General features: G+C 41.9%; 1 long non-coding RNA gene across 4 annotated transcripts in view; it reads left to right on the top strand.

Moving 5' to 3' along the window:
• Positions 1–25845, top strand: part of LOC146830645 (uncharacterized) — a 195727-nt gene that overhangs the window by 133129 nt on the left and 36753 nt on the right. For all 4 annotated transcript variants that reach the window (XR_014961466.1, XR_014961467.1, XR_014961465.1 and 1 more), the window contains one exon: positions 12704–12822. This is a non-coding gene — a long non-coding RNA (uncharacterized LOC146830645). The remainder of the gene's footprint in view (positions 1–12703; positions 12823–25845) is intronic.

Genomic DNA, 25845 nt, shown 5'->3' with positions numbered 1-25845 from the left:
ATTTGGGGCAATTTGAATTATTGACTTACATATTCACAATGCTTTCTGTCACAGGCTGTGACTTTGTAGCACTAATAATGCACTATTCTCCACTGCACCACCCAAGATTTAATTTTGTGGCTCTCTGGTCACACACAGATCTCAGCAGTGCATTAAATATTAGGGATTTCCTAATGTGTAGCGTATTTGCTACTGAGTAACAACTTTTAAAATATATTTTTTATTTAAGCTGCGCATTATTTTATATGTAGCTATATACTGTGAAAGACCAAAAAAAGTTCTGAATATTTTTTTTGCCACACCTTTGACTCTGCCCCCACGTTCACTGACCCCTCCCCCATTGCATGCAACATCACAGTTCCCATACTTTCTTTTAATGTACTTTAACCACTGGATGCCCTTAAGACTAAATGGGGAAGAGCCCTAGCACGAGTAATTAAGGACAGGGAGCAGGATAAGATTTTACAATACAAGAAGCCAGAACCCATGTTTTAAATTCATGCAATTTAATTATTTGCACCAGGCATATCTGGTGCCAGCTTGAGTGGTGAAACTGTACCTGGGACCCCTAGATATTTGCCCTCATGGCCATGCATCTAAGGCACATTTCCTGCACATGGCAATTATGCCAAAGTGGGTGCATGTTACATCCCTCTTTGCAGACGTCTCGAGAAGAAGGCTTCAACATATTAACATGCCTACTAGGCCTGATGCCACACAGACCACAGACAGGGGTTAAATAGAGGTCGACAGGGTGATGTTGGCTTGATGTGGCGGGAGACAATATTGCTGGGAATACAATATAAAATGGATGGAAGGCCCCCGTAGATAGGGATGCATGTGGTAGCGGCGAATATGCCTTGCTTTCCTGCATGCTTTTTTTATGCATGCCATCACAATGCGGTCATTACAATGACTGCGCTGTAACAACGCATGCCATTACTCGACAATTCGGAACAACGAATTGCTCTAGGGGGGCACTGGATGTTGGAATAGTATAATATACTATTCCAACTCCTGACTGTGCACCAGTAGGGAAGGTGTTGGATTTTAAATCCAACGCCTTCTGACCCCTAGAGCAAGTTGTTGCTCCGACTTGTGGAGTAATGGCATGCGTTGTAATGGCATGCGGTTTCCGGTTTCGGGGAAAATGGCGTTTAGCGGTAGTGACACATGACTGTCAGATATTCAGTACTAGAAGCAAGTTTCAAATTGACATCAAAACCAGGCATGGTCTTCCATGTATAGGGGTTGGCCGGAGGACCCCTTCCTTCACCTGTCCATCTCCGCCTTCTTGGAGGGACTAGCAATAATTGTAATTGTAAATGTAACTGCATTTATATAGGGCTTACTACGAGGCATCAAATCACTTTTCGGCCACTAGCACGCTACCCAAAAGGATTAGTGGTAGATTAGTATTGGAAAATATGAGTATAGTATTAGTATAGGGAGGTACGAGTTAATTTGAGCGGAGGACATGCGAGTCTGTTAGTTGGATTGAATAGAGTAATCGAAGGATAGAGAAAACCACAAGTGTTAATTGGGAGATCACAATAATAAGTTGAGATCTAAGAAGAGTAAAGGAGAGATGGAGGAGGCAAGAGCCTGTAGAAAGGCATTAGGGAAAAAGAGAATCAGAATAGAAAAATTAGGTTTGGGATGAGTCAAACCTCAAAGGAGTAATAGCATGAGGGAGGATTTAGTAGGATTGTTTGGGAGATCATAGTTGTAAACTGATGTGTGAGGTGATCCAGGAGGTTTAGAAGAGGGTGGAGTCTTGGACGGGTTATTTTGGAGATTATAGTAGTAGAAAGGGTTTGAGATGAAAGAGAGTGAAGTTAGAGGATAAATTGATAGAGGTGTAGAGTGATGGTAGGACAGAGTAAAGCTTTTGATTGAGTATTTTTTTCTTGTACAATAGGACTACACTAATAAATATATAGATACATGATTACATAGTAATGGAATATATGTGTAAGGAATATAATATGTTGAGATTTGTGTGTTTTGGTTTTGTGGAGTAGTGAGAGGAGATATTGAAGTAGTGGTTTTCTGTGAAAGATTGGTATGTGCAGTACTGCTTGTGGGTGGTATTTGAATAGTACAGGGATGGTGATGTGTTTTGGTGAAGAGTATGTGGTGTGCAAGAGGGGATGGACAAGAGCTATGAGTGTTTGTGTTTGATTAGCTCACTGGTATAGGTTATGTGTGTGGTGGAATGGCATGTAAGGATTGAATGGTTGTGTGTAATTTGTAAAAAGAAGAGGCGTGTCGGTGAATGGTGTAATGGAAGACTGAAAATAGGTTTTGTCATGATAAAAGGGGACCTCTGAGGAGCAAGTAGAGGATAGAGATGTTTTTTTGTTTGAATAGGGAGTGTGTGTCTGGAAGCATTCAAGTTTTCCATAATCTGACTTTGTGTTGTGTTGGTGATGCGTGGATGTGTTAGTGGTATAGGACAGAGTTGTATTTTGTATGAGAATGCAGGTGCCGTAGTGTTGTTGTTGGGGTAGAATTGTGTGTAGGTGTGATTTGTGGATTTTTGTAGTGGTTGTGTTGCGGATTAATACACATTGAAATCTATATTAGGTTTGTTTTTGATGCATGAGTAGAATGGCTTTGCTGACATTGTGTTTGGATGTTGGCGGATGTGGAGGACTTAAGGTGGTAGCTCGTAAGTAAAAATTGAGCAGCATCTCTGGCACTGGGCCCGACCTGAACACGCCCAAACAGGAAGCTACCCTTGTCCTCCCTGCCCATCCCAAACAGGCAACTGCCCATGTCCTCTCCACCCAGCCCAAACATGCAACTGCCCTTGTCCTTTTCCGCCCTTAGCCTCGACGCCTGGGCTGAGACGCCCTGAGCCCTATGCTTAAAATTGCCCTATTGGCCAATGGAACACTAGCCAGAATCCTAACCAATCAAAACCCTAACCCTAAACCCTACAGCCAATGGGAGACCTGGCCCTATTAACCAATCATATCCTTAGCCAATCAAAGTCAAAACCCTAATGCCTAAGTCCAATAGGAAACCCTAGCCCAAGTAGCCAATCAGAACCCCAGCCCAAGTAGCCTATCAGAACCCTAGCCGAAACAGCCAATCAGAACTCAAACCTACGCACTTAGTCCTATAGAAGTACTAGTCCTAGCAACCAATCACAGCAACATATGCAACAACTCATAGAAAACATATAAAAGAGCCAACTGACCTTAAGCCCGGACTGCTCTGGCAGGGAGGTGGTCCTCTATATGAAATCTCCTTGGATACAGACAGGCACAAACCACACTTCCTAGCTTCCAGATTCTGATCAGTAGGTAAGGGGCACTTTTGAAGCCACAGACATACAGCTTTTCAAGCATTTAAATGAATAACTTTTCAAGCAAAAAACGAGTGCTGCGTACATTTTCCGAGCACAGTTCAAAACCACAGAGCAGATTAAGCAGTCTCCTTAACACACTGTAGTTAGCCACTGAGGTGTATGGGTGGTGCCAAACGACGCTGTGCTGCTCCGACCATGGAACTGCATCAACTTGCACAGGTGTGTGTACAAATAAGTAGTTCCATGCACATGCATTCAGAGTCCAGACGAAGGCAGACATGTCCTCTGTTGTGGTGGGATATGTGAGTATTCCCCACGATGCAACAAGGTGTTGGGACCTGTGCTGTGGGTGACAATCTGATGTGGCTGCAGGAACGTAGTTACTCGTTTATAAATGCCAGCGCAGCTTCATGTGCACTGTGTTCCAATAGTACGTCATTGTTTGGTTCAAGGGACACCAGTGTGAGCCAATCCATTAACTGGTCCGGGCTGATGTGCTCAGTCAAAGCCGTTTACTCAATCCGCAACACAGCCCAATAGGAGAGCGCCTCAATGTGATCACTCCACACGAGGTGTTGTGCAATCTGCCATGCGCAAATGCCAGTACATACGCCAGAGATCAGTACATCCCATGCACGGCTATCCCAGTGACACTCCTGTTCGTGGGCCAACAAGGGGCGCACTTTCAGGTCATAATCCAATTCAGCTACCGTTGCGTTGGATAGGCAGACCTCCATGGGCCACTCGAATGTGCATGATCGACAGTGGAACCAGGGCTGGAAGCAAGTGACGTAGGCAAGACGGAAACTCAGACGGAAACTGATTCGCAACACTGCCATTGGCAGGGATTCCAACAGATGCAGCATTCGTGCACTGTACAGTACCATGTGACAGGGGTTGTGCATGTGTCCGCGAATGCCTGCCATTGCGTCTGTTGGTCTCGTGGCACCGGCACTCCTCAGACCGGTGGAAGCGTGGTGGACGATATGCCACAGCTCTGGGCAATGAGTCGTATGTGCGTGCAACGTTTGGACATATGGGTAGTTTTTAACCAATGTGTCAAGGGCATCCCTTGCAGGTGTAGGTTATGCAGGGACAAGTGTGTGTGGGGTGTGGGCACGTTGGTGTTTCATTAGCACAGTTCCTGGTGTGGGAGTCGTTGGAAGTTGGTATGGTATCTCACGCAGGGTGTGCCAGCCACATTCAGGACCAAGGTCGGGGGTTCGGTTGGCCTTCGGCCTTTTGTGTTGAGACAAAGGAGCTTTCATTCCTGATTTTAGTCTGACTACTGCTTCCATTTCTTAATTGTGATGTGGACTTCACGCTGACTTTGATGCCAGGCCTGTGATTTAGGGTGCACAGATTTCGAGACACACCCAGCTGTTGGCATGTTTGCATGAGCCAAGGGCCCGATTGGCCTTGCGCTCCTTGTTCAGTCTCTCTCTTTCTATCCACTTCTTTCTCTCTCTCTCTCTCTCTCTCTCTCTCTCTCTCTCTCTCTCTCTCTCTTTCCCTGGCCTTTCATGAGTGCCTGACACACCTTCTTCTCTTGGATATTGTCTTGCAGGCTGTGAGTCACATGATTGTCCAGGGATGCCCCGCCATGACTCTTCAAAATAGTTGTTTGGTGACAAATTAGAATGTGACATTTTGTTTGGTCTTTCAATGGTAAATGTATGAATCAGGATTTCATTGCTCACATGTATGTTGATTGTTGCAATTGTGCGACATCAGGCAGGTGCTTTGTTCATGTTTTCATGCCGTTGATGTGCTGTGTCTTGGTCCGGGGAGGTGGGTGGGTGCCCGGGGCCCGGGGGGCAGTGGGTGTTGTGGCCCTCTTGGGTATCCGGCACGCATGTTCAGTGGCTCCATGGCATCTGTTGCTCTTCAGGTGTGGCTCTGGGCTGGGATCTCTTTTGTGGTGCAGGCTGTCCTCCGACTTTGCACCAGGTCGGAGCAAGTGTCAGTTTCCTGCTGCTAACGTGCCTTATCTATGGCGACGTTTATTGCGGCTGCTATTGCAGGTAAACTGGTGTTATGGGCTCTTAACACCAGCTTCTGAATGGGATGATAACGTTATCGCAACTTTGGCTGCGATAAAGTGCCGTTAACTCGGCGGTAGCTCCTTGAGAATATGCCCCAATGTCTGCAAAGAACATGACTATGTTCTTGATAGAGAAGTTCAAAGGCTTCATTGCTATTTCATTTTATGCTATAGTACTGTTTTTCAACGTCAATATTTTCCTATCGATCTCAATACTAACAAAATGTCAATATATAAATCTTAACCCCTTCAGTGCCCATGACGAGCTGTCATGAACCCCGCCCGCTAATGAAAGGGCCGGCACAGGGCGGGGAAAGGGCGGGGCACTCAAGGGGTTAAGAATGTAACAATCGCTTAATTAGTTCAGCTGAGTATAGATTTGGTTTGCCCGTGGCCCCCCCCTCCCTCTCAGACCCCCTTTTTATCGACCACCCTTGGGTGGTCCTGTGTGGAGTTCCTCTGCTGTGGTTAGACGCCCTTTCAATGTTTCTCGCCTTGCTTTTTGTTTTTCTTTACTTTTGTTGATATTTATGTAAAAGGGTGTATCCTGACTTTCCTTATGTGCAGCCTGATCTCCTGTCATTTAGCGGAGTCCCTGCGGGCCAGTCATTGTTTTTTAACTGTTTGATCATTTCTGCATACTAGCGGCCGGCCCAGGCGGTTGTAGGCCCGTGCTTGTACCCTTTTTATCTGCACAATAAAAATTAAACAAAAAAAAAAAAAAAAAAGAATGTAACAATCTTCTTGTGTTCCTATCCACTTATCAGTAAAATACTCGAATTCCAATCAATTGAATGTTCTTTTCGCAATCTAGACGCTTCCCTCTCTTCTTATGCACTCACAAGGATTAAAAAAAAGAAAATTCCGTTGCGAAAGGTTTTTCCAGAAATTAACATATGGCTGATTGAAATCCCAGTTGACATGCCAGCATGACACATCTTCTTTATGGCATTAACTACATACATATTCTCTGAGGAGTCTTTAATTTTGCCTTTAAGGCCCTTATTATTATGAATGGCCTTATGACTTCCGATTTGTGCTTTAATTCCTGATACCGCAAACACTGAAAAGTATGTTTGTCTATTTCCTGCTATTCCCGCTACGTGACCAGAGGCCTGGGAACCAGGGCTTGTATCACGTTTTGAGATAAAGTTGACAAGAGTGAACAGAAGGAAAGATCTGGCAAAATGGTGTGCTCCTGCCTGGCAGATTGGATCCACCTCACCTGACAGGACATGGCAGTGCACGGGCAGGCAGGCCACCACCAAATGGATGTTTGGTGAAGCTACCCTCCTGCCACATTCCTAGGCCTCGGGAAGACAGTGACATTCCAACAACTAAGGTTGCTGTCTGCCTACCACCACCCTTCCAAAAGTCTCAATCACCTCTAAATCGCTTCAAAAGCATTAGACAGTTGTTAAACTGAGCTAGGAAGGAGACAAGTGAGGCTGCCTGGATCCATTTCTTCAACAACGTTAAAAGAGGCAGTTCTGGGATTGATGGCTGAATGAAAAGGATGTCACATCCTCCCACCATAGTCAAACGTAAGGTCATTGAGTGAAAAGGAGCTAGAGTCCATGGACTTATGAAACCCGGATGGAGCTAAGCTTCCTCTGAGGTTTAAAATCGAACCCAGAATATATTGACAACGAATATGGAACAGCGTTAGTGATGTCACATGACTACAGGACATAACACACCTCCCTTTTTTGACAACAAAGACACACAACTACCCAGAACAACAGACACACACCACGAGGCTTAAGAAGACCATACAAAGATGCCAATACAAGAAGTGAAAATAATGTGAAACACAAAATTTGACAGCTCTGAGGAAGATAAACTGAAAAGGCAGTGTACTACGCTGGGTAAGTGCCTTCTGAGCTTTCTAAAACCTCGACCCCAACTTCATAGCAAGATTAAGCAATTGAGGCAGAAAGAAAAACACTTTCAAGTAATGATGAGGTGGGAGCGTGGCTTGGCGCCCGTGAGGAATGGTGGCGTTTGTGTGAGGTGCTCTGGCGGGGCCAGGAGCTTCACACATCGTAGCGGCACCGGACGACTTTACGGCACGCACAGGTCAGCGGCGCTGCATACTATGAACGTTTCGGTGGCCGTCTCAACCTCATGACTGCTGTTTAATCCCCTAAGTGAGTCTCTCTGGTGAGAACGCGCTATAGCGGCCGCCATTTTCTGCCGCTCGCGCACAGCAGCTCTCTTCAGAATTTTCATGCTGCCATCTAATTTGCCGCTGAAACCCTTTTTGAATGCTTCCTTGTTGCGCTGACAACATACTGCCAATTTGACATGCTGTGGTGTTTTTTGGTATTATATACTTAGTGCTGCATTCTGTGGATAACATGAGAGGAGCACTGCTGTCACTTAAAATGGATTCACTGCTAGAAAAGTTATACAGATGAATAAAAGGAGAACATTTTTATGCATTTGGTTTCTGCTGATGAATGGTCCTTCAGTGTAACTATAGTAAGGTCTACAGCGTTGCACCTGTAGTTCCTCCCACATGAGAGGAGTACTGTTGTTACTCAAAACGGTTTCACTGCTAGAAAAGATAAACAGATGAATAAAAGGAGAACATTTTCATATATTTGGTTTCTGCCGGTGAATGGTCCTTCATTGTAACTATCGTGAGGTCTACAGCGTTGCACCTGGAGTTCCTCCCATTAAGTGTTTCCATGGAAAGAGTGTTCTGGCATTAATGTTTTTTTCCTGTCCTGGCTAGTATTTCAAGGGGAGTACTTGTTTGTTTCAGGACTGGAAGTGAAGTGGCATTCTGTCGCCCACGTAGTTATGTAACTTGGATCTTCAAATGAGGATTGGGCGTAGCTTGGCCCCCACGAAGTTTGGCGGTGTTCGAGTGAGGCGGGGCTGGGCTGTGAAGTTTCGCACCTCCACGTGGTGCCGGGCAATCATTAAGGTGCACATAGGTCATTGGAGTCTGTATTGACCACTTTGATCACTTTGACATCCTTACAAGCATCAAGGCAACGCTTTCATTCTCCAAGTGAGTCCTTCTGGTGAAGACACGAATATCTCATTTGACTGCAGTCCGCCGCTAACAGTATGGATTATTCTGCATAAGGAGCTTTTTACTCAGCTTGTATGACTGGCAGTAACTTTGGCAGTCATTTTGTATTTCCTGCCTATATTTTTTGGCGCAGTTATTTTTTGTCAGTCTGTTGAAACTGTTTGATGCTAAGGAGGCTGTGCCGCTGTCTATATGGGAAGAACGAAAGGTGCTCTTTCTGCGAAGTTGCCACAAAAACACATGGTTGTTAAAAGCTCTAGGATTTTTTCTACTTTTGCTAAGCTGGAAGACTCTTTGCAGCCTACATCACACACCCCGGTGACAGTTATGGATCCTGTACCGGCACCGCCTGGGAAAGCGCTCACTAAACGTTTGAAGCATAATCCTCCCTCTCCTCCTAAGCCAGTCTCCCCGGTCTCCATGGAGTACACATACACGTTGGACTGTGTGTGACAATCACTCAAAGGTTCTTGTATGCTTTGTTGAATGTGATTAGTCTGTACTGTGTTCCTGTGCCAATGATTGTTCTAAGTACACATGCATTGGATTATGTTGTACCGAATGTATTTTTGAAAAATATTCTTTGGATATGAGGTGTTCCTGCTCTTTACAAATCTACTCAAATTTGAAAGACAACAGACCATTATTGACATTGTTGAAAATATGACGTACTTGTCGATATTCTCTGTGTCTCCTCTCTTTTTCATGTACACCTTATTAAGTCTGGTCACCCTAATTCCTCTTTTTGGTGGAGGGTGGCTCTTGCTTTGCTTCTGTCTGATAGTTTTCCTCACAATAAGACGCTTCTCTGTGCAGCTTTAAATTAAGTGAAGATAGGGGATTGTGTGTGAATGTGGTATTTGACCACGTCAAGAGTGTAGTGCAAACATTCACCCCCCTTCTTTATAACAATGTTTCTCTTTATAGAGTCCATTGTTATCTGTTTTTGTTTGACACTCGTTTTAACCAATATCACATGCAATGCAATATATCAAAATATGGGTAGGAAGACGCCTATATTCACAAGCAAGAATAGGTGGGATCTACTACTTTTTTGGGTATTAAGCCGTCTTTGTACTTTCAATATCAGCCTAATTGCTTTTATCAATGAACCTATGTCGTCTATATGTTAGATGACTTTTGTGTGTGTTGTTTTAATAAAGTTTCGTGCAGTCAAAATTGTACATCACTTAGTTAATGTATAATTTCATGTACCCGCTACTATAATGCTGATTAATAGTTAAGGGCCAATATTCGCATTATGATTATGGCGTTAGCCTACAGCGCTATGTTTGGTGATCTTGGGGTTTGAAAACTATTACTAAAATAGGGTTAGTAGATGGACGTTCACTGCGGGCGTATAACCGGAAGTGTGAATACATGAGTGATTTAGATTCCCGTTCTAGTTGTTCTTCTTCTTTCTCAATCAGTTTGTCCAGGAAGCGCTATGGGCGTGAAACCGGAAGTATGTCAATTACATACAAACTTGACACGGAAGCGTCTTAGTGCAATTGCTTCCTGCTTTGACGGTTTGGCGCTGATCGAGGTTTTTAAAAGCGCTTGTGCGGCAAAGTACTTTCTTCGCTACTTGTCAGTCCTGGTACGGGACGTGAAATACGGGGACTGTGCTGGACAACCCATTTCGGACGTGGCTAATACCACTATACGGTGAGCTTATAATGCAGGGTGCTCATACTTAGCTTAGGCTCTGACACGCTGTAGGTCTTTCGTGAACGGGGTATCGAGTTGTGTATATCTTGTAGCCTCTAATATCCGGTTCCTTACTGATGGGTTTTTTTGTGTGTGCATAAGTATACACATCCCCCGTCTTTGATGTATAACGTTTGTGTGGCGTGGATGCCAATAAAGTAGACGGGTACCACTGAGTGGTTTGTTTGCTTGATGCGGGTTTTTAAACTTATATTCGTGTTTTTTATTTGTTCATTGGTGAATTAGTCACCGCAATGTCCGTTCTGAACATGCATGTGTCTGGTTCTTTGATCAGTTTCAAACATGTTTAGCAATTTATCTAGACCAGCGTTGTCGTTGGGGAAGCCCGACTTTGATTGCGGGCAGTTTTCTGTTCCTCCGTTTTCTTTCCTTTTTTGTTTTATGTCTCAACCGTATCACTCGTGATATGTATTGCGTTTGTGCGTAACCATGGGATTAGGATATTCGAATGAAGTGCTTGATACATATTTTAGGATGATTTAATTGGATAAGCATGAAGGGTTGAATGCATTATCTGCAGTTGCTAAATTGCTCTCATGAGGTATGAGAATTGCAACCACTGAGTCGATATTCTTGTCTTACAGAATTAAGACCTCAGACAAAGATCGTTTACCCTTGGGTCTCTGAGGTCGCTGTGTCTCATTTTCGCCATACATTGGGTATGTCTTCTTTTTGACTATTTTTGTCTCATATCTTGTTACTTTTTCTCTTGGCATCTTAATATTAGTCACTCACTTAGGAAAGGCCTTTCTACTTAATATAGCTTGACGGATTTGACCTCTTCCTTGTTGCTGATCATCAAAGAAATATCCTACGCTCTAAATAATTTTGGTAAGCTTTAATACATAACGCATTGGTGATTTAGCCATGTTTACTTTAGACTACAGGTTTTTATTTGTCTGTTTCTCTCACTTATGTTTGAAGCATCCACGTTACCATTGGGAGTGCGTGGAACAAGAGTCACTAATTTCCAAAGTTTTTTCTTTTCACGGGTGTGGTAGGGTCTTTCTCTCCTTTGCTTGATATATACACATTTTTCCTGGAATGTGTTCTGTTTCCTAAATCACGTGGATAAGATGGTGGTTCTTTCGCTTTTTCCTCTTTAGCGTTTCATTCATGGACATTTGACATTTTAGAAATTTTGTCTGTCTTTGATTATTTTGTGTGTTTCTTAAGAAAGTCTTTGTATTGTATGCCATTTCAGCCCTGAAGAAGCCCGTGTTTGGGCGAAACGCGTTGGCTGACTATTTTGTGCGAAGTGCAACAAGAACAATAAAAGACGGAAGAAATAACACATCTCTCTTTCATGATTTGTTCTGTGTTGTATTGAAACTGCTTGTATCATTATATTGCCTCTCATCCAGTTTATTTTCCATGGAAATGTTATTGGATGAAATAAGAGACCTCCGACCATTCATGGAGGAAACCAATTCTAAGCTACAAGTCCCTACGGATAACTGGTCTCACCTTGACACAAGAGTCACTGCAGTTGAACAGAGTCTTTCCTCCTTCAAGGATACAAATACGAACGTTTCCCAGCTTCAATCTCAAGTTTCGACGTTCCAAAAGCAGATTGAAGACCTTGAAAACCACAATAGGAGAAATAACCTACGTATTTATGGATTGATGGAGGGACTCGAGGGGTCAGACCCTAACACCTTCTTTACCTCTTTTCTCCCCAAAGTGCTACATCTCGAAGAGGGTACGTCACTCAACATCCAAAGAGCACATAGATTAGGTCGCCCTCCATCCAATGTGTCGCCCTCGCAACGCCCAAGAGGAGTAATTATCTACTTTCTGAAGTACACAGATCTATTATTGGTGTTATCTGCAGTTAAATCCGCTCAACGCATCACTTGGTCTGGTTCTACTTTATTCTTTACGCAGGATTATGCCAAAGCCACTGCTAATAGGTGGAAAGCTTTTCTTAATATGAGGCCAGCTGTTCGATCACTGGGTGCCCGCTATGGTCTCTTTCATCCGTGTTTGTTCAAGATGACCAATAACAACAAAACCACAACTTACGAGGATCCAGTCAGGTTGCAAAGCTTCATTAACTCTTGCAATCCACACACTATGGACACTCAACGACCCTCCTCATCGAATATTACTTGAACTTGAATTTATTGATGTAATATTGTGATGTATTTCTCATAAGTTGTTGGTTAACTCTATCCCTTGATCCTGTATCTTCTACTGTTGTTTTTATGCATACCATCCTCATATCATTCAGGTTCCAAATTCTACTACGCAGGGTCACTCATTGCAAGTAGTCTGTTTAGTTTGCATTGTTATGTTGTCCATTTTTTCCCGGACCTAAAGTTTGATCGCTTTATTAGTTTGATATGTTCTTATTGTTCTTATCTTTTTAAAAAATATATTATCTCTTATTATCCTCCTCATCATTTGATGCTTTCTGCTTCCACAGATTGTATGATGCTAATTTCTTCAGTTTAGCTTACAAGTTTGTTGTTTGAAGATCCTGTTATTGTTTGGTTCAATATATTTTCTAATTGTATGTTTTCATTCTTCTTCTAACCCATGTCACTCATCGTCCTCACAGATCTTTCACCACTGTGCCGTGGTTGCTCCTGGATTCCCTGTTCAGCCGACCCCAGACGTATTGCCTCCTCCATGTGGTTCCATCCCCCCTCACATATTCCCCTGAGTCTTCCTTTGTAGGTATGTTTTTTATTGTTGTGTTATTTGTTCTGTTGTTCGTTATGTGTTTTGAAACACTTTCTTCTATCTCTCTCCTTCATCATCTCATTTTTTTATTAATTCTTTCTAATGTGACTTTACTTTCTCTTCCTTTTTGGTATTGCTCATGCCCTTTATACAACTCTCATTGCTCTAAGCTCTCCTTATTCTTTTTCTTTCTCTTCTCTTCTATCGCTTTATATTGTATTTGCATTGAATTGGACTTTAGCACTTCAAGTTTGGACTCTTTTATTATTATTTATTTCACTTTACTGTTTTGGTTCGCTATTTGCAACTGTCATATACATTCTGTCTTACTTTGTTATGCCGCTTAAGCTAGTTTCATGGAACATTAGGGGGCTTATTTCTCCTATTAAGAGACAAAGGACTTTATCACACTTGGCCAAGTTAAATGCTTACGGATATTGAGTCTATGAAATTAAAAAGAGGTTGGGTGGGTGAGGTTTACTTTTCTCCAGAAGATGGTAAGCGGAATGGAGTTGTGATATTGTGTCGTAAATCTCTCCCAGTCACTTTATTGTCGCAGCAAGTGGATTCTGGAGGGAGATGGATTATTGTCAAATTGTCACTAAAAGGTGTCCCAATTTCTCTTCTAAATGTTTACGCACCTACGGGTGGGGATGCCTCCTTTTGGTCTGCTTTAGCCAAACGAATTTCCAATTGTATTGAGGATAATTTTATTATGGCTGGAGATTGTAATCAAGTGTTGGATCCCTTTGTGGATAGGAACTTTAAAACACCTTTTATCCCGAATAAATCACATGTCTTTTACTCACACTATCTCTCAACATAAACTGCTTGATGCCTGGCGCCTTTGTAATCCAATTACCAGGAATACTCCTTTTATTCCCCCACACATCATACTCAATCAAGAATTGACTATATATTTGTTTCTCATAACATTTCACAATCCCTTACATCTGCGGATATTGATCCCATTCTCTTATCAGATCACGCACCTGTTTCTATCGGCTTTGACATACTGCCGAGGAACAACGCTCCCAGACGATGGCGTTTTAATAACATTCTCCTCTCTGATCCCATTTTCTCCACATCATTTATTTCCTTCTCTACTGACTATTGTGAGAGAAACCATACAGAGTCTTTATCACTCGCTACCATTTGGGATGCCTTTAAAGCATCAGCAAGAGATTTCATCATAAGCTATGTTGCACAGAAAAGAAAATCTACACGCAAGATTACTACTGATCTCCTCCAAGATATCAAGGCATTAGAACATTTATATTATACATCCCACTCTGAAGATTGCTTAAAATCTCTTATTAATGCTAAATTGGAATTCAATAAAAAATCAACATATAATGCCTCTCTTTACTTATTAAAATCCAGTGCGAAATTCTATGGCGGTAAAAATAAAGCAGGGAAATCCTAGCCAATTATCTAAAGATTTGCCAAAACAAATTAAATATTGATTCTGTTTTCAATGAACACTCAATCTTAAAGTTCAAAGACACTGACATTTTAACCGAGTTCTCTTCTTTTTACAAGTCCTTATATTCTTCAGAAACTCAATCTACGGATGACTTATTACTGCAATTTTTCTCTAATATTCAAAAACTTCACAAGGTGTCTCCAGATCTCTCTCCTTTGGAATCTGATCTTTCCCAACAAGAACTATTATTTGCTCTTCAAAACCTTAAAAAGGACAAAGCGCCTGTCCCGGATGGATTCACTGTTGAATTTTATACCCATTTTCTAAGCTTTTAATGCCCAAATGCCCACTTATAAATTTCTTTTCCTCCTCAAATAGTTCCTCCGGTTCTTTCTCGGAAGCACATATTTGTCTTATCCCTAAGGAAGGTAAAGACCCCAGATACTGCAAAAACTACAGACCTATATCGCTGGTTAATATTGATTATAAAACAATTTCTAAAGCCTTAGCCATTCGTTTAGATTCCTATTTACCAAATTTACTAGGGAAAGAACAGTCCGGCTTTGTTAAAGGCCGAGTCATCACAGACAATATACGGCTTTTTTTCGATGTCTTATCCAAGTCATCGCATTTTAATCACTCTTTGTCGGCAATAGCGTTACATGCCGAAAAAGCTTTTGACAGAGTTGAATGGAAAAATCTATTTTATACCCTGAAATGGTTTGGATTCGGCCCAAATTTTGTAAATTTGCTATCTCTTCTCTACTCTCACCCTAGGGCAGCAGTATGCGCTAATGGCCTAATCTCTCCTTTTTTTAACTTAAGCAGAGGAGTTCGTCAAGGGTGCCCTCTTTCGCCTTTTCTTTTTAACTTATCCCTTGAACCTTTTTTGTCCAAACTATGTCAGAACCCTAATATTTTTGGGTTTCAAACATCGGGTGCTCACGTCAAACTTGCAGCTTATGCCGATGACATCTTACTCTTCTTGTCTAGACCAGAAGTCTCAATCCCTGCTTTTTTAGCAGAAGTGAAATCTTACTCTCTTATTTCTGGATACAAGTTAAACAACGATAAATGCGAAATATTGCCTTTAACAAAATATGCTTTTAGCGCAGAATATCAAGCTTCCCACTTCAACTGGAATCTGAATAACATTAAATATCTTGGTCTACATTTTACAGCTTCTATCTCCGAAACGGTAACATTATGTTTGAAAAACTGTATTCAAAAGATTTCAGAACTGACCTCTAAATATCATCCTTTGTATTTTTCGTGGTGGGGCCGTTTGGATACCCATATCGCCCATAGTTTTGTATACTGTTTTGAACATTCCTGTCTCAATTGCTACTAATCTTTTCAGAAAAGTTAATTCCATTATATCCTCTTTTCTGTGGGGCAATAAAAAACCCTGAATGTCTCTGCTGAAATTAATTCGCCCCAAATCAGAAGGCAGAGTTAATTTCCCAGATTTCCAGGCCTACCAGAAAGCTTTCCTCTTGCGTCAAGCATCTCTTTGGTTTCTCGACTCCATAGATGAAAGTCCTCTTTGTCTTTGGACCTTAACGGAACGCTTATTCCTAACCCCATACTCATTTCGTGAATATCTTTTCTTTACTCACAAACAACAATCTATTTCCACTCCCATACTAAAACATACTTCCAAATTACTTGAGTTGCCTTTACATTCTATTCATGGTTCTAGGGATTCCTTTTTAAATTCGACGATTTGGCACAATAAAAACTTGCTCATTCGCAACAAACCTCTTTATTGGAAGACTTGGAGGCAAAGAGGTTTAATATGGATTTATCAATTGTTCTCAAACTCACAATTTATACCTTTTGCTACACTTTCACATTTATTCCATTTGCCGACCTCCTTCATCAATAAATATAACTTACTCAAAAAAACTGTGCTGGAGACTCATTCACACGTTCCCACTACACCGGTCACCTCTACTAATCCAGAACCCCATACCAGTCTCCAAGCCTTGTTAGTCACCACACCTAAGGCTTCCATTATTCACAGATTGTTACAAGGTAACGGCACCAATAGACAGAAGACAAAAATTGAAGAAGCGTGGGAGCAAGACTTTATTATATGTAGGCCATTATCACTTTGGGAAGACATTTGGATCAAATTACGCAAGGCCTCTAGGGCAGCAAACATCACTCAAACACTATTTTTTGTTTACAATAGGCTTTTATTCACACCATTTACCTTAAGCAAAAGTTTTTCCTCCTTTCTCTATACCTGCTGGACATGCTCCTCTCCTAACGCTGACTTATTTCACATGCTATTCACTTGTTCACACGTACATAGCTTTTGGAATCAAGTATGGCCCAAATTAAATTAATTTATAACATTAAGTTTCCCTTCTCTTTAATTCACATCTTTTTAGGTAGCCTCTCTTCCATTTGGGAAGATGTCTTATCTAATGTCAGAATTATTGATTTATTAATAGCAGTTGACTTTCAACAAATTACTGTCAATTGGAAGGACTTCTCAAAAATTTCATATAGGGCTTGGTGGTATAACGTTTGCTATAATCACAGGTTGGACACTGTCTTTGTTCACCCTCCTCGCATGGCTACTAAGCGTGCTGACTTATGGTCGCCTGTTACAATATTTATTGACACAAGTGCTAAACGATACTCTTTGCCACAACCTTCTCAACAGGAGGTTCTCAAACCACCCTAATTTCCCTAACTGTTCCATAATTTTCTTTTATGTATCTGGTAGGCATATACATCTTACTTACTTGGCACCCTTTTGGTTCACTTTTTCTATTAGTCCGATGCTTTCATTTTTATGTATTGAGCTTGGAATGTGATGATGTACAATTTCTTAATGTATAATGTGTTTAGTCACTTCCTTTTTTCTTCAATAAAATTATTTGAACTGAGAAAACTCAAAAAAATAATGATGAGGTTTGTGACATAAGTGTTTTGGGAGATTAGTGAAGTGTATATAATTCTTACTGATACATTTTTCAGTTGGTTGCGCATTTCTTGTGATTTCATCACGTGCAATGGTGTTTCATAGTTGTGATAGTGCTCTAGATGTGATATTTACATGCTTTTGTTACCTGGTGTATTGGCTGGATGCTGAGTAGAGTAAAGAGGATGATGAGGTACTCTGACTAGATGGGAATGCGGCGCTGCAACGTTCTGGAGTGTGTTGGTTGGGTGCAGAGTCGGACTGGCCCTAGCGGGCATCGGGCGTGTACCTGGGAGGCTGGAAGAGTGGGGGCCGGTTTTGCAGTGGTGGGGCCGGTTTTGTTACTGAGGTGCAGTTTTGGAGTGATGCTGCAATATCGACCCCCAATAACAAAAGCAGTTGTGCTTTATGCTTGCAGCCCCCCTTTGTCTGGGGGCTGGTCCGACAAAATTGCCAGGCCTGCTTTGAGTTCCCAATCCGGCCCTGGTTGCGTGACATGCTATGCCACATTTAGTGTGTCAATGTTTTTTTGTTCTTGAGTTGTGTGGAAGGTTAAAGTTGTTAAGGAGGGTAGAGTCGGATGGAGAAGGTGTGAAGTGGTCTGAGAATCCCCTGTCCTGTCTGTGGAGAGTGGGTAGTAGCATGTGAGGAGTTCCATGGAGTTGCTTGCTTGCCTTGGGTGGACAAGCAGGAGTATTTATGGATGGGTGGCAGGACCTCTTTCCTACTTATGTGTGCTATCCACCTGCTGGACAGTAAATGTGTGGTCTAGATCTAAGTGAGACTGTTAAGGTAAGTAGTATGAGGTACTGAGCTAAGCATGTTGTGAGCATGTAGGCACATTATGTGGGTAAAGGAGAGCAGGGATCTTGTCCAAGACCCTAACTGGCCTTAACAGATCCAAGCGAGTGATTTTTTTTGACATCGTCCTTGTCTACCCTTGGCTCTGGATGCCCTGAGGCTAGGATGCTCTGTGGGGTTGACTAAAGTAGGGGAGGTGGGAAACATGGGATGGCCCTTCCTGTAGAGAAGGATACTGGGAAATGAGGTCCTCATGTACGGCTTCTTCTGTTCAAGATAGTTTAGTCTGGAAATCAATGATGTCACTTCCTGTGGAGAAGGATACTGGGAAAATACCACAGTATCACTTCCTGTAAATAGATACTGCTGGGTAACGAGAACCAACTGCCTGACTTTTTCTTGTAAAGATATGTTTGTATAAAAACCAGCCATGTCATTTCCTGTACTGATGAATGCTGGGAAATGTGGTAGTCTTGTGTTTCTTCTTCTATTAAAGATTGTTTTGGCAGGATCCTGTGACGTCAACTCCTATTGACATAGATACAGGGAAAATGCAGTGAAATTAATTTCTGTACAGAATTATGCTGTGTAATATAATTATGTCACATCCCGTAGTGATGGAGGCTGCGTACATCTACAGGAATGTAATGTACCTTGACCTGCCCAGATGTGCTGCATTTTGCCTAAATCATGTCCAGTTTACACTTCAAGTGTTCTTACACTCAGGAAGGTCTACCACATTTGACAAAGTCTTTGCCATTTGTCTGGCCCCTGGTGTATACATAAATTCCATTTGAATGACGTTGTATTGTCCCTAGCAACTTCTTTGAAACAGACCTTCAGTCTTAGAGTTAGAGTATTATAGTTCCAAGCAATAGCAACATATTCTATGTCAACTTTTGAGATCCTCAACCTGCCGCTTCCTCCTGTCACCCTTGAGTTTTACAGGAAGAAGATGTTTTTGAGTACAGGAGGTGCTCTTTTGCTTGTCCTCTTTTAGGTCACTTAGGGCAAAAGCAAACTATATCATGTTCCAGACGCACTATAGATATTGCTATTTTCTCTCCATAAGTTCAGCCGCATACTTTACAGTCATTGTTCAGCTGCGCCAGGAAACCCTTTGGTGGCATTAATGCACCGTAGGACCCTTGATAACATAAAATAACATTCAGCAATGTGTGATTGTAAGGTAGGCTGCTTCAGTTGTCTATGATTCTGGTCTTCCCCTCGCATAAACGCAAGGAAATGATAATAGTCAAAAACTTGAAACGTCTTTAAATCTTCAAGTGTGAGGCAGGACCTGCAATCGTAGATTGGCATTCACTTTATGGAACATGGAGTAACCCAGATGTGGGACTGCACAGAAAAAAGCCAGGCTTCAGTTTAATCCCAGTAGAAAAGCCAAGTTTATTTCCAAGTAAAGGGTCCACGGTTAAGCCTCCACTGAACAACATAACTGAACAAACAGAACAATCCCCAACCAGACTGTTGGGAATGACGCCCCGTAAATCTGGGTCCGCAGAGCTAGTCTCCATTCCGTGGGGTTTGTCCCTTAATTCCATGGTTTGGAGGCGGTGTTAGCATACGGTACCGGTGGTTAAGGATGGAGTTTCCTCTCCGCCAGTACTGCACAAATTGTTATCAAGGCCTCTGTTTTGCCCACTGACATTAATTGAGCTCAAGTAAGGGCAAAAGGCAATTTTGTTGAAGCATCTACAAAGCAACAAATATGTAACCCTTTCTTTGGAGTAACAATGGTACAAGACCTGTTACTCGCCATAGCTTTCCCCTACCTCTAATGGCTCTGACACACTCTTGGGTCTGTTTCACAGCTTACCCTTACAGAATTGATTTCAATTTGTGATAACTTCATTTCAGTGAATGCCTTTTGCCACTACAATTCCTGACCTTTAAAAAGCATAAGGCAGTTTTTATTCACATACTCTGTCTCATTGCAAGCCCTTTGGACACCTCATGTCTGTATTGCGCAAGGAAGGTCAGATGACCATAATTAACAGTAAGCCAGGCAGATCAATACTGGGTGGGTAGACTGACTGTAATCCATATATTGATCATGGTAAAAGACCAACCAGGAAGCCTGTATGATCCTCTGTAAGGCATCGTTCAATGCTTGTGTTCTGCGGTACCAGGCTTTGTGTCATGGTTTTAGAGCTGTTAGTCCAGCCAGAGTGTGAGAGTGGATGTGACGGATACACCACAAGGCAAGGGAGGACATGCTATGTTTCTTAGTCAACAACTGATCTGCAGACAAGATGATCTATCCAGTGATATTTGATGAATGCATCTCATGATGTCCATTAGACAAAAGCTTGCTGGAACAGTACAGTTTTCTGGAGTCATCTGAAGATAAAGTGGTTTGTTCTGCTGGACTTAGAACTTTTTTGACAAGTCCTCCGCGGGACCTGCCACAATCTTTTTGCTGCCTCAAACATTCATGGCAAAAGAAATGCGCCTTAATGTATTTGAGGAGCAAGGTAAGCACTTAGTGAGGGACCGCTTTTGAAGATAATCTGGACCTGTAGGAGTGTGGTGTACATGTTTGAATGTAATCCCAAATTCCACTGAGATTCACTTGAAACCTCAAGGTTGCTTTATGTGTTGGGCCATTGCCTGTTAATTCTCAGCCTGGACACGATCATTTTGTAAGAGTGCAAGTGAGGGATGGCCAAGGACCTACACAGTAAGGTTGATTTGTAGCAGTAATAGTACCTTACTGCATTGTTTTAGTGCAGAACGGGTTTTCAGGGTCAACTTCAGTCCATAATAGAGGGATCCATTTTGCCAAACATTAGCCTTTCTTTTCTGAGAAAGGTAATATCTGCCCACAAAACATATTTTTCAGTTTTTGTAAAGGGTTCAGACAGAAAAAAAAGAAGTGTAGTTACTTGTCATGAATGTTTCTCTCTCTGAGTGATATGCTTCCCCATGCCATTGGTGTTCTTTTTTAGTGCACTGCACACCCTTACCACCGCAACCCACAATTGGACCCACATCATTCACACACAAAGTCACAAATTACAAAAAAGTTGACCTCTAAATATTAAAATGCCAACATGAGTGAATTGAAGCCCACGTTTTAGCAGAATTGAATTCAGGCTTCTAGATGTTTTGCAATAATGAAAAATATTTAAATATATCCACACATTTATTACAAAAGTTCATAACATGCTGTGCTCTGCCTTTCCGTTCCTCTGTGAAGTGAGGGAAACTAGAGTCCAGATGAGCAGGGAGGTTGTTCATTCATTCATCCATTATTATTTAACAGAGACCCTCCTTTTGAGGAGTTCAGCTGTACGTAAGCCTGTAATGTTCATTTTTAAGACTTTTTCTCAATGCCCATCAGTTTGAGGCTACCCTTGGGCTTGATTTGAGGGCACTCCACAGCAAGACACCCCGGACTCAGGATCCTGCTACCATGGGGCGTGCGTGTGATACACATTGAGGGCCTCATTTATGAAAAGTGTCTCATCGTTGCGATAAAACAGCGATGCAGCACTTTTCACTGCACCCCCCTTGTGACACCATGGATGTGCCATATTTACTGTACGGCTCTCCATGTCGTAAGCATGACGCAACTCCTGCAATCCATGGGGCTAGGCCTATTCACATTGCACTGCTCCACCCTTACGCCTGCCATTAGGCAGGTGTAAGGTTTTGATGCAGTGGCGTCCTAGACATGGCGCAGTGAAATCTGATAGATTTCACTGCATCACTTCTACGAGGTTTTTTTGCGGGGGCATACATTATACCTGATGCAGGTATAATGTAGCGAAGGGGTTTACAGAGTGACGCATCTACCTAGATGCGGCCCAATGTGGCACATTATTTACGCCGCTGCTGCCTCACAAAAAGTGACGCAATGGCGGTGTAAAAGCGTTGCAAGCCTTCATGATTAAGGTCCTCAGGGATCAAGTGTACAGTTATGAAATGTTGGTTCCTAGTGAGTTCGTAGTGGGGTAATTGCTGCAGGTAAACTGGCCCTTTGTCTTGTAAACCTTACATGTTGCACATTTAAAACCATTTATAAGCCTGAAAACTTGCCTCCTGAGAGTACTAATATGAATACACGGATCGTTTTACATTGAAAGTTTTCTTTCCCGGCGTTTATGCCTTCATTTCACCTTTGTTCATGTTTAAGAACTGCCTGATATTTAAATAAAGTTTGTAATGCGATAGAAAGAGGTCAGTTCTACATATAACCATTGACACTCAGATTTGTTTTCTAAATTAGCATTTTTAATGTACAGATAACACAATTATTTGATCACCTTTACAATTAACGTGAAGCTGTGTTACTGCCTGGCTCTCATTGGCACCACAACCTCGCACGACTACAGGTGTTCCTGTGCGTGGTACTACCAGGGAGCATCACTACGCCAGGTAATAACACACCTGTGGTACTAACTCTCGGTTTTCCAGGCAAAAATACTGTTCAGAATAAAAGGGTCCAGAATTCAGGGCAAACATACAGTAAATAGACCAGTAATACCTGGTGTTGCATGTTATTCCCCATTCCGAGCCTCACTCTGGTAATGGCCTGTAAATTGGTTGGTTTTTCAAATCAAATCAAAATCAAAATTTTCTTTATTCGGCTCTCCAAAGAGAGTCATAAAAGATACATATGCAAATACACATAAAATACATAATTTAAAAAAGAGACATTTATCAAATTCATTGTATTAAAACTCATGGCTAGCACAAATAATCAAGTAACAATTCACAGAGTTTAGATCGTGAGGTAAGTATCTGGGTGAAACATCTGTTAAGTCAATACAATTCATTTAAAATTAAAATCAGAACTGGGTTAAGTCAGCCTAAGTTCTGTCTATGACGCATAATATACTGTAGGAAATTAGAAACAGTATAGGCCAGCCCTTCCCCCTCAAGTGACTGCAAAAACAATAAGGCCGGGCGACAAGTACGGAAGCCCATGCGTTTTAATAAGGGGATTAGTAATTTCTTCCGCTGGTTTGTATAATATTTACAGAGTAATATAGTGTGAATTGTAGTCTGGGAGGAACTCCCATCACATGGGCAAGGTGGAATTATTTTAGCCCAATTGTTTCTCAGCGGAAATGTCACTAAGCGGTGGAAGTAATTCAGTCTAAACCTCACCAAAAGAAACAACTCATAAGAAGTAATATTATAGGTAAGGTAAGGCTGAATCCCAAAAACCGTCTGTACTGTAAGACTGTGCCTAACTGTTTGCTTCATTACCTCTGAATTGAGTCTTAAATCTTCAAGGTGGTTATAGCAAAGATCATAGGAAGCCTTTCTTGTTAGCTCCTGTATGGTAAGAGGATCATGATAATAGTTTCCTAGTCCTAGATCTATTAAAAACTTTTTGACATAGGATAACCACCCAGATCTGAAAACATTATCAAGGTCCATACAATCTTGAATAATTTTTTGAGTAAGGAAAGTTTTTTCAGATGACCATATTCGGTACCATAATAAGAGCGGCTGGATTTTTGCCAGGTCAGTAACATATGGTAGACCTAGTTCTAAATGGCAGGAGTAGTTTGCGGCTGAGGTTGGTAAGGCGAGAAGATATCTCAAAAAAATTGTTTTCTATCGTCTGGATGGGAGCCACGGACACGTGGCCACATACTCCTGCGCCATATAAAGCCACTGAAATACATTTTGCTTTATAAATTTTTGTCATCTCCGTAGGTGCTTTCTTCCCCAGTTTCCTGGAGAAACTCACAAGTGCGGAGGTTGTTCTCGCAAACTGGAGTTTTCTTACTTCAACTGCCGGTTTCCAGGTTAGTTTTTTGTCAATCATGACACCTAAATAAGGATAACTGTCAGTGTTTGCTAAACTTTCCTTATTCAAGTAGATGGATCTAGTTTTGGTGTTCTTACTAACACCTGCCTTCATAACGAAGGTTTTCCCTATATTGACCTTAAGGTTCAGACTGGCCATAAAAAGAGCATATTTGTTTAAAGCCCTCTGGAGTTCATTTGGGGTGCGAGCAAGGATGACCGCATCATCCGCATACAATAATGCCGGAATGCGGCGATTGGCCACCATAGGAAGGTCCTGGGCTCCACTCAACATTTCAGCCTCCAGGCCATTGGTATAGAGGGTGAAGAGGAATGGAGCCAGGACACAACCTTGTCTCACCCCCTTTTCTACCCCAAAAGATGCAGTCAATTCACCACTAGTACCGAATCTTACTCTGGCACTTGCATCCGCGTAGAGTTCCCTTAAAAAAGTGACTGCAGTCTGGTCCATCCCTAGATCTAAAAGGATGGACCAGAGTTTAGGATGGCTAACGCAGTCAAACGCAGATGACAGGTCGACGTGGACCATGTAGAGTACTCCGGCCTTGATGTTAACGTATTTATCTATCAGAAGAGATAGATTTAATGCCTGATCTATGGTCCCCAGTCCTTCACGGAACCCATATTGTAGGTCGGATAAGATGTTATTATCCGCTGCCCACTCCTGCAATCGGTCAAGCATAATCCGACCCATCACTTTCCCCGTGGAATCTAACAGGGAGATGGGGCGGTAGCAGGATACTGAGTTCCTGTCCCCTTTCTTAAAGATCGGGACTAGAATAGATGTTTTCCAGGATTCCGGAATGCCTGTGGAGGATAGTGCATTGAAGACTCTAGTTAAAAAAGGAATCCAGAGTTCGGTGTGGGTTTTATAAAAATCTATTGGGACCCCGTCGGGCCCAGCGGCCTTCCCTGGTTTGCTTGCATTTAAAGCCCGAGTGACCTGGTCAAGAGTAATAAATATATCAATAGGGAAAGACGAGGACCCTTGACAATAGGGAACAGTGTTACCGACATCAATTGATAATTGAACTGCCGAAAAAATTCTTGAAAAGTGATCAACCCAGTCCTTTTCATCTATTGCAACCTCGACTCTAGGCAAATTACCGTTATCAGTAAAAAATGGAGCTTTTACTGCTTTCCAAAAAGTGATGTTGTTGTTACTGGAACAACTCTCGTGCAAATCATTCCAGAGTTGTTCTTTCAGTTCCATTTTCCTTTCATTTAACACAGAATTATAGGCCTTCCTCAATGTAGATATTTCAACGGGATCCCTGACTGTTTTATGCAAAGCGGATTTTAACTTAGAATAGGCCGCTGTGCATGAGTGGTTAAGCCAGCCTCTATTACTTTGTTTAGAATTGGCCTTCTTAATCGTTAGGGCCCGTTTTACCTCCTGAGTCACAGTGCCAAAGTTTGCAATAACCTTTACGTCAGAAACGGTCGGGTCAAGGCATTTCGTAATAGACGAATATGCCTTAGTAACCACCGTTTTTGAAATATCAATGGGGTTGACTAAGGCCCATTTTAATGAGTACCCATTTAGTCTGGATAATTCTAGATCATATTGGTCCAGAACACTTGAATTTTTGCGGTTAGGCCCATTGAATAGATGTAAAGTAATACTGATAGGGTAATGATCACTTAGTGCAATCTGATGAGTGTGGAAGGTAGTATCCCTCTTTGCAACGCTGTTAGAAAGAAGGATATAGTCAATTGTAGAATTACATCCTCGCCCATGATAAGTCGGGGCCAATGGAGTATTTAAGTCATATAAATTATTCGCAATTCCCATATCCAGCTTAAACATAGTTTCATTTAAGGAACTACCTAGAGTTGAGTGTGCAAAATGAGAAATGGGTATTCCTGCCTCATCATTTAAATCACATAAAAGTTGATTAGGTGCAACACATATAGAATGGTTAAAATCACCGCCCCAGATAATAGACACCTCTCTGGCTTTATTCTTGATAAAAGATGTTATCAGAATAAAAATGGAATTAATTAGTTCCGATGCCACTCGATCGGAAAGGTTATTATAATA

The sequence above is a fragment of the Triturus cristatus genome, chromosome 5_1 (assembly GCF_964204655.1).
Source record: "Triturus cristatus chromosome 5_1, aTriCri1.1, whole genome shotgun sequence".
Lineage (NCBI taxonomy): Eukaryota > Metazoa > Chordata > Amphibia > Caudata > Salamandridae > Triturus > Triturus cristatus.
Note: the sequence above shows the minus strand (reverse complement) of the source record. Positions and strands in the feature narration are given on the sequence as shown.